Raw genomic sequence first — 13,849 nt, 5'->3', positions numbered from 1 at the left:
TTATTTTGTTCAGAATTGAATCAACTGCTGGACCAAATAAAAAATCTGGGTTGATTTGCGGATTAAGAATTGTAGATTGGACTTCGTTCTTAAAGCCTGATATACGAAGCCATGCGTGGCGCCTTAGTAGCACACTTGTATTAATGGATCTGGCAGCTGTGTCTGCCGCGTCTAGGGCACATTTAATGGATGCATTGGTGATGAGCTTTCCCTCTTGTGTAAGTTTATCTGCCTGCTGTTTGTAGGGATCAGGTAAGTGTTGGAGAATTTCTTCCAAACTGTCGTAGTGCGCCCTATCATATTGGGCCAGCAAGGCCTGTGTATTGGCTATTCTCCAGAAGTTTGCTGCCTGAGCCACCACTCTCTTGCCTGATGCCTCAAAGATTTTGACTCCTTGTCTGGAGGTGCGGCCTCACCAGTAGTCTGTGAGTTTGCACGCTTACGTGCGTTGGATACCACTAAGGAATCTAGGGGTAGCTGACCTTTGATGTATGTAGGATCTACAGGTGCAGCCCTGTATTTTTTCTCAATTCTAGGGTTTATGACCCGTGCCCTAGCAGTGTCCTTAAAAATGTCACTTGCATGTTTTAATACCCCTTTTAACATTGGGAGTGTTTTAACGTGTCTCTCAGATGTTGTCAGTGTATCAAAGAGGAAGTCTTCCTCAATAGCATCAGAGTGCATCTCTACATTGTGGTAGGTTGCTGCTCTATCTAGTAGTGAATTAAATGCTACTGTATCCCCTGTGAGTGATGGCTTAGTAGGGTATACTGCAGGGTCTGTAATGGGCAGAATCCCTTCAGTGTCTGGTTCCCCTCCTCCTCCCCATGGTTGTGTGTTTGGCTCTGAAAGTGGGTTTTGTGGATAACCAAAACCAACATCTGCGTCCTGATCTTCATCAGGATTGTAGTCAGAGCGTGCCGGTGAGGTTGGGGCATAAGGAGTAGTAGGCATAGCAGGAGTGATAGGTTCAAAGAATATAGGAGAGGTTGCACAGTCTCTTTTTCTTTAAGGGGATCTTGGAAAGGTCTTCAGTTGGTAGAGGTCTTTTCTTTTTGGTATAAACAGTCACTTTACCAGTTTTTGGGTCAATGTAGAGTTTTGACTGGTCCTTTGTGGAGGGATCTGGGTGAAGAAGTTCCTCTTCCACAGTCTTTGGTTTTGGTGCTGTAACCTTTGGTTTTTGTCCTCCGGGTCGACGCTTTTTGGGGCTTCGACCGTTTTAGGTGGTTGGATCGGTTTTGGGTGTTTTTCAACAGGTTTTGTTGGTTGAACTTCCTTGGCTGGCTTCACAACCTGTTTCGGACCGAGCGGTTTTGTCGGTTCGGAGCCTGCTGTTTTGGCTCGACGCCCTTTTTCGGTTCGATGGGCTTCGGCTCGACCAATTTCCTTTCGTCCACCTTCGGTTTCGGTTCGACTGTAGTTTTGGGCGTAGGCCTTGTTCTGTCGTCGACCACTTTTATCCCTTTGTCGATACCTGACGCTGTTTTGCTCGGTTCGACGTTCTTTTTGGGGGTCAATTCGACATGCTTTTGCTTTTGTGTCGAATCGATGTGTTTCGGCTTCGAGGTTGACTCGACGGCCTTCGACTTCAAGCTCGACTTGACTGCTTTGCTCTTAGATGTCGACTCATTGGTCTTTGGTTTCGAAGGTTGCAGTGGTACTGTGGCCTTCGGTTCGACGCCTTGCGGCTTAGTTACCTTCGGTTCGACGTAATTCGGTCCGAAGATTGTATTGTCGATTAGTTTTGGTTTCGATGGAACCGATGTTGTGTAACGTGTCTCAGAGGGCTCTTTTGATATGTTCTTAGCTGGGCGGTATGGCGGGGCTGTGCCTCGACCTGAGTCTCTGATAGAGGTGTAGTGTCTATATGGGGCGGTGTACTCACTGTTTGCCCCTCGCCGTCGTCTTCAACTGCTACGATGTCCTGATCATAGTCCTCGAGATCGACGATTAGTTCTCCCTCTTCGGGGTAATATTCGGAGTCGGGCTCCGAGTATTGTCTGTCGTCTTGTTCAGAGTCTTCGGCGCTTGCTAGATCTTCTTCGTCATCGAAGATGTTATCGGGCTCTGGCGCCGATCGTTGCATTTCTTGCCTCGCCGCCCGTCGATTTCGAATAGTCTTTTTTGATCGGAACTGGGCACAGGCTAGGCAACTATCTTCATTGTGATCTGGAGATAGGCATTTATTGCACACTGGATGCTTGTCTGTGTGCGGGAACTTCGAGTTGCACTGAGGGCAGTACTTGAATGGACTTCGTTCCATCGACTGTCGGTCCACGTGGTGTCGAGAAGGCCTCACGGCCCGATTCGACGACTGGAGTGCAACAAAGTTGTAAAAGTGTATCGGCACCGAGCGCTGAACAATACCGTCGGATCCGAAGGCCTTTTGGCCTTTTGAAGAGTTTTTCTTTATTCCGGGCTTGGAGCTGAGGAAAGTACACCCGAACCCAATGGCGGAGAAAAACAATCTGAGGATGGAGAAGATGCCCATGCGCACTGTAGTCCAAGGGAGGAGCCACCTATCTCGTGATACTTCGAAGACTCTTCCAGGACAACAATGTGCAATCATCCGGACCCAACACTAGGCGGCGATCTATGCACAGATATGAATTCAGCAGCCCACATGCCTCGAACAAAGTGTTACCGAAGGTAAGTAACTTGTTCTTCTGATTGATACATCTGCCAGTGGATTCCTCACCTTGTGAATAGAGTCCCACAGCAGGCCCCACTCCCGGAGGAGGGTGTCCACTCTCCTATACCAGAAAATCCTGGAGGACAGAACGCGCAAAGTGGCCGTCCCGCCTCACTTCGGAATCTAAGCAGTAATGCTTCGCGAAAGTGTGGAGGGAAGCCCAAGTCGCAGCTCTACAAATGTCCTCTATGGGTACACCCCTAGATAAAGCAGATGTAGCAGACCTTGCTCTAGTAGTATGAGCTCTTAAACCTTCAGGAGGTTCCTTACCCGCCAGAGAGTAGCATATCTTGATACACAAGACAATCCATCTTGACAGCGTGTGCTTGTGCACCACCTTGCCTCTTCTGGCTCAAACAAAACCCACAAAGAGCTGGTCATCCACTCTGAACTCTCTGGTTCTGTCCAAGTAGAAGCTCACCGCCGTCTTAGGGTCCAAGCGGTGAAGTCTCTCCTCCTCCTTGGAAGGGTGAGGGGGAGGATAGAAGGTTGGAAGGGTAACGGACTGCCCTAGATGGAAGGGAGTTACCACCTTAGGCAGAAAAGCAGCCCTGGTCCCGAGAACCATTCGTTCAGCATGAATGGTCAAGAATGGGGGCTTTGAACTAAGAGCCTGGAGCCCCCTTACCCTCCTTGCCGAGGTAATTGCAACCAGGAAGACCGTTTTAAATGATAAGTCTAAAGGAATACTTGTGCAAAGGTTCAAAAGGTGAACCCATCAAGAAAGTGAGCACAAGATTCAAGTCCCATTGAGGCACAATAAAGGGAGTAGGAGGAAATTTATTTGTAAGGCCCTTTAGAAACCTTAAATCAACAGGAGATTTAAATAGGGACGGCTGATCCGGCAGACAGAGAAATGCCGACAAGGCCAAAAGATAACCTTTGACTGTAGCTACAGCAAACCCTTGCTGAGCCAAAGAAAGTGCAAACTGAAGTATGTCAGACAATCAAGCCTTCAAAGGGTCAATGGACTTCTCCCCACACCAAGAGACAAATTTAGACCATCTATAAGAGTAGATAGACTTGGTGGAGTCACGCCTGGCCGACAAAATGACATCCACCACATCATGTGGGAGAGAAAAAGAATTCAGGTTGCCCTGTTCAATCTCCAGGCATGAAGGTGTAAGGTCTGGAGGTGGGGGTGTAGAACCTGCCCCTCCATCTGAGAGAGTAGATCTGCCCTGAGAGGGAGACGGAGCAGCGGGCACGAGGAGAGGTGGAGAATATCCGTGTACCACACCCTTCTTGGCCAATCCGGGGCAATCAATGTGACTTTGGCCGGGTCTTGGCGAACCTTCCTCAGAACCCGAGGAATCAAGGGTATGGGAGGAAACGTGTAAAGGAGTTGCGAGCCCCAACTCAACTGAAACCCGTCCCCCAAAGCTCCCTGCATCGGAAACTGGGGGCTGCAGAATGATGGGCAGTGAGCATTCTCGCGAGTGGCGAACAGGTCCACCCGAGGAGTTCCGCACGTCCGAAAGACGTGACAAACCATTCTGGATGAAGCCTCCACTCGTGATCGGCCGAGAACTGCCGACTGAGACTGTCTGCACACATGTTCAGACCTCCGGCCAGATGATTTGCCATCAGACAAATCTGATGGTCCAGAACCCAGGACCAAAGACACAGAGCCTCTCTGCAGAGACACTGCTATCCCACCCCTCCCTGCTTGTTGACATACCACATCGCGGTCGTGTTGTCCGTCAGGACCTGAACCGATCGACCGCTAAGGGAAGGGAGGAACGCCTTGAGCAGCAAACGAATCGCCCGCAATTCCAGAAGGTTGATATGGAGCAACCTTTTACTTTGGAGCCCAAAGACCCTTGATCTCCAGATCCCCCAGATGAGCACCCCACCCTAGGGTGGATGCATCCATTATCACTGTGGCCACCGGCGGAGGCAGTTGAAAAGGCTTTCCTTGAGACAGATTGCCTTTCAAGCCCCACCAAGACAGATCCGCTGCAGCTTTTCTTGAGATCCTCACAGACTCCCTGAGATCTCCGTTGTGTTGATATCACTGCCTGCGGAGGCACCACTGGAGTGCCCTCATGTGCCAGCGTGCATGGTTGACCAGCAGAATGTAGGAAGCCATCAGACCGAGCAGACAAAGGACCTTCAGGACTGAAACAACCGCTGCATTGTAAAATAAAGGAATAATTTCCTGTATGTCGCAAATCCTTTGAGGAGGAGGGAATGCCCGACACAGTTGTATCCAGTACAGCACCTATGAACAGGTTGTGCTGGGAGGGCACCAGGTGAGATTTGGGCACATTTATCGAAAAACCCAACCTGTACAACAACTGAGTTGTGACTTGCAGATGATGGAGCACCTTCTCCGGAGATTCTGATTTGATCAGCCAATCGTCCAGATAAGGGAATACTGGTATCCCTGACCTTCTGAGATGTGCTGCCACCACAGCCATCACCTTGGTGAAGACTCGAGGTGCAGTAGTAATACCAAACAGAAGGACCGCAAACTGATAATGTTGCGAACCCAAAGTGAAACGGAGATATTTTCTGTGCGACTTCAGGATGGGGATGTGTAAATATGCATCCTGCAAGTCGATCAACACCATCCAGTCTTCTTCCAGCAGCGCTTGAAGAACCTGCGCAAGGGTGAGCATCTTGAACTTCTCCTGCTTCAGAAAGAGGTTCAAGATCCTGAGGTCCAGGAAATACCAGGAGTAGCATCCCTGACCCCCTTCCTGCTTCGAACCACCTCTATCGCACCTTTTCTTAGTAACGCCAGGACTTCCTCCTGCAGAAGTAGCAGGTGGTCCTCTGAGCAAAACCCTTGGCAAGAAGGGTAATTCAGAGGGAATTCCCGAAAGGGAAGAGCATACCCATTCTCCACGAGGTTGAGAACCCAAAGGTCCAATGTGACCGATTCCCAATCTCGTAGAAAATAGGTAAGCCGACCCCCCAAAGGACCCGCATGATCCGGAATGGCAGATCTAGGGTTGCTTTGCTGAGGTTGGAGGGGGGTGGGAAGTAGAGGAGGAGGAGGAAGCTTGACGTCCTCGAGGACGAGCTCTTTGTCTGCCTTTGTACGATTTGTACAGCGGATTTTGCTGTTGCTGCGGCTGCTTGAAGGCTCGAAAGGAGGACCTTCCAAAACCTCTATACGTTTTACTCACAGTACCTCTTGACTGGAGACCCAAAGACCTGGCTGTTGCTCTGCTATCTTTGAATCTCTCCAACGCAGCATCAGCCTTTTTCCCAAAAAGGCCCGAGCCATCAAAAGGCAGATCCACTAAGGCAGCCTGGACATCAGCAGAGAATTCGGAAGTCTTCAGCCATGCTGCTCTTCTGGTGGCAATAGAAGACCCCATGACTCTCGCCACAGAGTCAGTTGTGTCCAAACCACTCTGGATGACTTGCCGAGCAGCTGCTTGAGTATCAACAAGCACCTCATTAACGTTCTGCCTGTCCTCCTCTGGAATTTTAGGGCCCAACTGTTTCACAGAATCCATCAGGGCATGGATGCAACGCCTTAAGAGGCAAGTGGCGTTCGTTGATTTAAGAGCCATGCTCGCAGAAGATAAAACTCTTTGCCGATTGGTCTTGTTTTTTAGAATCTTTGTCGCCGGGTACCTAAGGGAAAGCACCTGTAGATTTTTTGGAGCAGGCTGCCTGCACCATCAAGCTCTCGGACAAAGGATGGGAAGATAAAAAGTCTGGGTCTCCAGGAGCCACCCTATATCTTCTTGCGACAGCTATCGAAACTGCTGGAGCCATAAGACGCTTACGCCACACCTCCAAGATTGGCTCTGTCAATGCTTCATTAAAAGGAAGCATAGGCTCTACCACTGAAGATGGAGAGTGGAGGACTTCTGTTAGAATATTTGACTTTAACTCCACAGTAGGCAGATTTAAATTCAACAGTTCTGCTGCCTTTTTGATGACCAGATGATATGGTGGTACAAAAGGGGGTGGTGATGGACGGAGCATCTGAACCAATCAATCAAACACTCACACCCAGTCAAAAGATCTGGGTTTAATCCATCACCATTCTTTAGCCCACTCTGCCACCCCAGTTCAGACATGGCCATATGCAAATCAGTCTGACCCTGTGCCTCATGGGAACAGTCCAGCCCGAACTGCTAAGTCATGCCTTCCCTGGACCGGAAACAAGCTTCCTTGGGCCGGTTCCTGGCATTTCAGCCGTCTTCAGCCAGGCTTGCTTGAATCCAGTGGCAAAGTGAGCAAGGGACTCGCGTCTGAGCATACCCTGCCAACTTATGGCAAACAAAGCGGTACAAAAGGGGGTGGTGATGGACGGAGCATCTGAACCAATCAAACACTCACACCCAGTCAACAGATCTGGGTTTAATCCATCACCGTTCCGACCCTGTGCCTCTCTTTCACGAAGGGCCTTGGGGTTCATTTTCTTGCAGCATGGACACCCTTGGACATCATGGTCTGAGGACAGGCACCGTACGCAATCTTTATGCGGGTCCGTGATTGACCTAATTTTCCCGCATTCTCCGCACGGCTTGAATCCGGTCTTCTTCGAGGACATCTCGACAGGAGACATGAAACAAGAAAACACTGAAAGCAACAAACAGTAACAGAGTTAATCAATAGCTACAGAGGATCCCTCGAAAACAGTTAGCGTCGACGACGCGGAAAAAAGGGAACTGATGTCATCACGCCGACGGAGTCCTATTATGGAGTCCGTGACGTCAGCGGAGCAGTGCGCGCGAAGCCGTGCGTTCTGTGACGTCGTCCACGTCGGCGTGAAGAGCTACAAAAGAATTTCCGAATGTTGCTGACGAAGGGGGATATTCACAAGGTGAAGGATCCACTGGCAGATGTATCCATCCGAAACACAAATACTTTTGGGTAAAGATTGTAGGAAGCTGGCCTTTTATGTAGTATGCCAATGTAGATGCACACCATGCAAAAAGTCCAGACAAACCTGATTGGTTTACAGGGCTTACTTTAATAATCCCATGTGCTCAATTTGTTGTAGTGTGGGTGTAGGAAAGTGCCACTTTTTTACATGGTCACCCTCACTTTTTGCTCACGAATACGGATGATGTTGATTGTTAGTGCACTGGGTCCCTGCTAACCAGGCCCCAGTGGCAGTGCTTTTTCCCTAAAAACAAGAAAAATTTTCAATAGTAACCCAAAAGGCAAGGAATTCGGAAGCCCTGCAATAACCTAGCAAATGGTACCCCTGGCACCCAGGGTATGGGTACTAAAGAACAAGTTACTTACCTTCGGTAACGGTATATCTGTAAGAAACATAGGTTAGTTATAAATTCCTTACCTTAGAATTACCCCAGGCATCAGACTAAATCCAGAAAGTTTTTAGTCAGCACTACCCCTGCGGGTCGAAAGGTGGAATCGGTCGGCTCCGCGTTAGTCGTTGGCGTCGTGGTCGCCGGGATGATGTTGCGGTAGCTACTAAGACGCTGCCCTCGCGCGCGGACGTTGGTTCTGTACATGACTTTCCACGCCAGCAGCACAAAGCCATGCAAGACACTGACCACTGGTGCACAAAACAAGGGCCCTGAAAGGAAATCCTTAACCCTAGAAGTCAGTTCACAGAACGGGGAGGATGGGTGGGGCGGTAAGGAATCTATAACTAACCTATATTTCTTACAGATATACCGTTACCAAAGGTAAGTAACTTGTTCATCTGAAAGAAACAGTTATAGATTCCTTACCATAGAATAGATACCCCAGCAATACCAACCCTGGACGTGGGTCTGTGAACCAAGTTCACACCATAAAGTCCTGGAGAACAGAACGGCCAAAGAAGCAGTCTCTCCGGACTTGGCTGTCCAGGCAGTTGTGTCTTGTGAACATGTGCAGCAATGCCTACGTAGCTTCCTGACAGATGTCATTAAGGGGAACTCCACGTCCCAAAGCAGTGGTAGCTGCCGTCGCCCTGGTGGAATGGGCGTGCAACTTCACTGGCGGCTCCTTTGTCATGGAATAACATGCTTTGATGCACAAAACAACCCATCTAGAAATGGTCCGTTTGTGCACAGCCCATCCTTCGGAATTGTTTTATGCGATCCAAGTAAAAGGAAAGCGCACGCTTTTTATCTGGACATTGGAGCCTCTCCTTCTTTGCAAGGAGGCGGAAAGAAGGTGGGCAAAGCGATGGTCTGTCCAATATTGGAAGAAGTAACCACTTTGGGAAGGACGAGTTCTAAGGGCAACCTTGTCTGGATGAACAGTCAGAAAAGGAGGTTTAGAAGAAAGAGCTTGGAGCTCACTCACTCTGCGTGCACAGGTGATGGCACCAGAAAGGCAGTTTTCAGAGTCAGAAGCCTGAGAGGACAGTTATGTAGCGGCTCAAAGGGAGCGCACATAAGGTAAGTAAAAACCAAGTTCAAGTCCCACTGAGGCATTAAGTATGGAACAGGAGGAAAAGAGTAATGCCCTTAAGAAAGCGAGTTACAACAGGGGACTTGAAAAGAGAAGGCTGACCAGGAAGCCTAAGAAAGGCTGAAATGGCAAAGAGGTAGCCCATAAGAGTGCTCAGAGCAGAGCCCTGCTGGGACAAATAAAGAAGGAACAAGAGAACCTCAGAAAGAAGGGCAGAAATAGGATCCACAGCCTTTGCTGCACACCATGCAACAAATGTTTACCATCTACAGGCGTATACAGTCTTAGTGTAGGGACGCCTAGCTGCCAAGATAACATCACAGACTTCGGAAGGCAGGTCAAACTACATCAAATGCCACTGCTCAATCTCCACACAAGGAGGTGGAGGCTGGACAGGTTCAGGTGGAGGACCGTCCCCTCCTGCTGCGACAGAATAACCTCCCGAAGAGGCAGTCTGATCGGAGGATCGATGGCCATGTGTAGCAGCTCGGGATACCAGACTCTTCGTGACCAATCCGGAGCCACAAGAATGACTTGGGCCCGGTCACGCTTGATCTTCTTCAGCCCTCTGGGCAGAAGTGGCGAATAGATCTAACCAAGGCTCTCCCCACTGCAGAAAGAGACCTTACACCACCTCAGAGTGAAGACTCCATTCATAGTTCACCATGCACCGGCGGCTGAGTTTGTCCGCCCTGACGTTCAAAGACCCTGCCAGGTGTTGAACCAGCAGAGATATGACCTGATGTTCCAACCATGTCCAAAGGCAAAGAGCCTCTTTACATAGGGTCCACGACCCCACCCGCCCTGTTTGTTGCAGTACCTCATGGCGGTGGTGTTGTCCGTGAACACCTGCACTACTCTTCCTTTGGCAGAAGGAATGCCTTCAGTGCAAGACAAATTGCTTGGAGCTCCAGAAGGTTGATGTGGAGCCCAGAGGCCTCTGATCTCCGCCTCTATGTGTCTGCCTTATACCAGGAGTGACGCATCAGTCACTACTGTGAACTCTGGTAGGGAGAGGGACCTGCCGTTGACCCAATTCTGGCTTGTGAGCTACCACCAACTGTCTTGCAGTCTCCTCCGAGATCTGGATGACATTGGAAGGATTCCACAGATTGTGCGCCACTGGAACTTCAAGTCCTACTGCAGAGCCCCCATATGCCATCTGGCATGATCCACCAGCAGGATGCAAGAGGTCCAGCAGCCTTGGGGTCATTCTCACCGAAATCTGGGCTCTGGGTGGATCATGGTGGGGCACCCCTTCTGTAAGCACGAAAGGGGCGAAAGGCAGACTGCATGGGGCGAGAAGTTGCTGCGAGGCCCAAGGATCTGGCTGTAGCCCTAGAAACGCTCAAGCAGGTCACCAAACTGGCGACAGCCACCAAAGGGTATGTCCAAAAGGGTAGATTGGACATCCCCAGAGAAGCCAGACTCTCAGCCAGGCGTAGTGCCTTAGGGCTACTGACAAGGAAACCACTCTACCCGGGCTCACTGTGCCACTGGATTCAAGCTATCCTGGCTCATGAGGAGTGAAACCTCAAAACCGGTCCTAGGAGGCCTGTTTCCGGCCCAGGGAGGACCTAAGACTGATTTGCATATGGCCAGGTCAAAACTGGGGTGGCATGGTGAGCAAAAGAATGATGTATTTAACCCAGATCTCTTGACTGGGGGTGAATGTTTTGATTTGTGATGCATTCCGTCAATCAATTGTGTCTCTTTTGCTACCCAGCGTGTTGGCGGTATCCAGCGGATGGTGAACTTTGCTGCGTCTCGACCCTCAGCAACAGCGCTGGTAAGCACGGCCCAGGAGTGTGGTATATGTGTGGTGTGTGTGTGGTGTGTGGTGTGTGTGTGGATGTGTGTGTGTGTGTGTGTGTGTGCCCAAGAGACATGCAATGTTCACCGACCGCAGTCCTAAGCTGACAGAATAAAACCTCTTCTTCCCCAGATGGTCCAGCTTCTTGGATTCCCTATCTGGGGGAGCAGTAGGGAATGCGCCTGTTGAGGATGAGGCTTGACCCCGAACCCCCCCCAGTTCTCTCGGGTAGGGTGTTGGAAGTGGAAAAGTGGGTCACGCTGGGCCGGGCTGTGGCATCGGGCAATCATTCTGTCCACAGGAGCCCTGTGCTGGGCTTGTACCAAGTGCCCAGAAGGAGGTCAGTGAGGGCTTCATTAAAAGGCAGTAGGGTCTCCGAAGGGGCTGCTGGCGGCTGTAGCACCTCAGTAAGGAGGTTAGTCTTGATAGGCACCGTAGGAAGCTTGAAGCCCAGTGCCTCAGCTACCCTAGGCAACACCACAGGGTAGGAGGCTCCCTCAGTAGCCACGGTAGGGTGGGAAAGCATACCAAGGTCTGGGGAGGTATCCAGACCGCTGGCATCAACTAACTCCTCTCTCCAGTCTGGTTCCTCCAGTTGGTCTGCTAGAGGGTCAATAGACCCCTCCCAGTCCTCCTCACCCTCCTCTGGCTGCCACTGAGGGTGGTAGATAATGCCAGGGATGAACAGCGGTACCAAAGTATCCTGCGGCACCAATACCAACATCGGTCTGGCACAGTGTCCACGTCGGGCGTGTGGCTGGTGTCAACACCGATTGGGGGCACAACCGGCATCGGGGGTATCGTCACTGGAATTGGCGCCGGTAAAGTTAGTGAGAGGTCGACCGGCGCCGATCCAGATCCTTGGGGACCCTGCGGTGCCGGGCCGGAGACTCCAGCATCGAAGGCCCACGACCCCGAGCTGAGTCCGCGGGGCCCAAAGGCACGCCTGCAGAGTCTAGTTGTCCAAAGATGCTGTGCAGCACTTCGTAAAATTGACGAAGCTGGGCAGGGGGCTCTCTGGCTCCGTGAAAGGGAGGTAAGCACAGAGCCAACCGCGTGGACTCCAAGGAAGGACGCGGACAGCGAAGTCGCTCTCGTTCCCGCGTTGCGTCGGCCGGGTAGAAGGCAAAGAGCGATGATGCTTCTTCAATTTCTTCTGGTGCTTCGACTTACCCGAAGAGTGCGAAGACTTCTATGAGTAATGATGATTTCACGACCTTCCCCTCGACCAGGTCCTCTAGCGGCGCGGAGCAGACTGCCGGGCCTCCAAAAGCTTTGGGGACCGCTCCCACAAAGACTTCGGGTTCATGATCCCGGCAGGCTGAGCACGACTTCGGGTCGTGGTCGCACTCGGCACTTTACGACACATGAGGTACGGATCAGTGACCAACATCAACTCATGACAGGAGTCACAGGGCTTGAAACTGGGCTGATGGTTGGACATCCCTCGTGCACCAGGAGTCAAAGTCTCAAAAGACGTTGACAAAGTCAAAACAAGCATTGGCATAGCCAATAGGTCTCGCCTTCGGGACCTTAAAAGTGTTTAGCCAGAGGTATTTGCTTTGATCTATATTGTAGAGCAGCGTGGCTGCTGTGCAGCATGTTGATAAGTTATAATAAAGTATTATAAGCATTTTTGTTAACATATATGACCAATAAGAAATGATGCACAATTGAACAACCCTATTAAAAAAAAAAAAAAAGAAGTATTACAACTTGGGAGTTAAGAGCTATGGAATTATTACACACTGGGTCATGCACAGTACAATGCGACGACAGACAAAGGCATTCAAAATGAATAGCGGGGTAGCGAGTATGTTTACAGCAGGGGGGAGATTACAATCTGCAGTTCCCCTTCCCGTGGTGTAGCTGTGAAGGTGATTCATTAAAACAGGCCATAGTTTAGAACAATGGGGGAGAGGCCTTGGAGGTGTCTAACGAATGGGGCACAGGAAGGGAAAATGGCAAGATTACTGGTGTAAGGAAACTTGGTGGCAGGAGTGGCCTAGGTAAGAGCAATGATGTATCAAAGGACATACACAGAGCAACAAGCATTTGCAATGCAATAGGTCTCGCATTAGGAAAGTTTGAGCTATTGGTATTGTAAATGGCAAAGTTTTTATTTATGTGTTGTTTTTGAAAATAGCGAAATTAATAGCTTTGTCATTTACAATGCCAATAGTTATAACTTTCGCAAATGTGATACCTATAGCATTTGTAATGCAATATGTTTTGTATTTACATGACTTAGATGTATCGCTATTACAAATAATAATGGCGTTTAATTTTTTTAAATAACTAATACTTAAATAAAAGTTATTGTAATTTATAATGGCAATAGCTTAAACTTTTCTAAAGAACTTTTGTGAACCAAGACCCACATTCACGCTTACTAAAACAATGACAACCCCCCCCCCAAAAAAAAATTAATAAAGAAAAGAGCAACCGGGCACAAGATCGGGCAGTGGTTAGAGAGGTGCCAACACAAGCAAGAGACAATAGTCTGTCAGAAGCTTAAATATGGTCACTTTATTTTAAAACATTGCTTGACGTTTATTTATACTTTTAAGTGTATTTTGAGAACCAAATAAGGAGGAGAAAGGTTGAGGGGACAAGGGGGACCACAGTCAGGTGGGCAATTATAGTTAATGACCCAGAACCGAGGAGGAGGGTTTGTGAGGTGGGTAGACAAGAAGGTGGGGCAGCGATAATCAGCAGCCTTTACCATGCCATTTATTAAAGAGTATATAAAGAATGGGAAAGAAAAAATGGGAAAGAAAAAAAAAATTTCTCCAGTTGCCCAGACAGGTTAATGGCTTTGATCATTACTGTAAACGGTTGCCCCCATATCAGGATACGACTTAAAGGTGCCATTAGCTGCTCTCAAAATAAAATATAAAAAAACCTACAGATGCATGTATGAATATTTCCATGTAGAACTTAGTACATGTTTGAGCCGTTAAACCACATTTCTAGAAATGGAGAAATATTGCATC

The 13,849-nt window shown here is 49.4% G+C and overlaps 1 protein-coding gene across 1 annotated transcript in view; it reads right to left on the bottom strand.

Moving 5' to 3' along the window:
• The window catches only part of GIGYF1 (GRB10 interacting GYF protein 1), a 1,662,840-nt gene that overhangs the window by 202,261 nt on the left and 1,446,730 nt on the right, over positions 1–13,849 (bottom strand). The window lies entirely within an intron of this gene.

This window comes from Lissotriton helveticus, chromosome 12 (genome assembly GCF_964261635.1).
Source record: "Lissotriton helveticus chromosome 12, aLisHel1.1, whole genome shotgun sequence".
In the NCBI taxonomy this organism is placed as follows: domain Eukaryota; kingdom Metazoa; phylum Chordata; class Amphibia; order Caudata; family Salamandridae; genus Lissotriton; species Lissotriton helveticus.
This window is presented reverse-complemented; position numbering and strand designations above follow the sequence as displayed.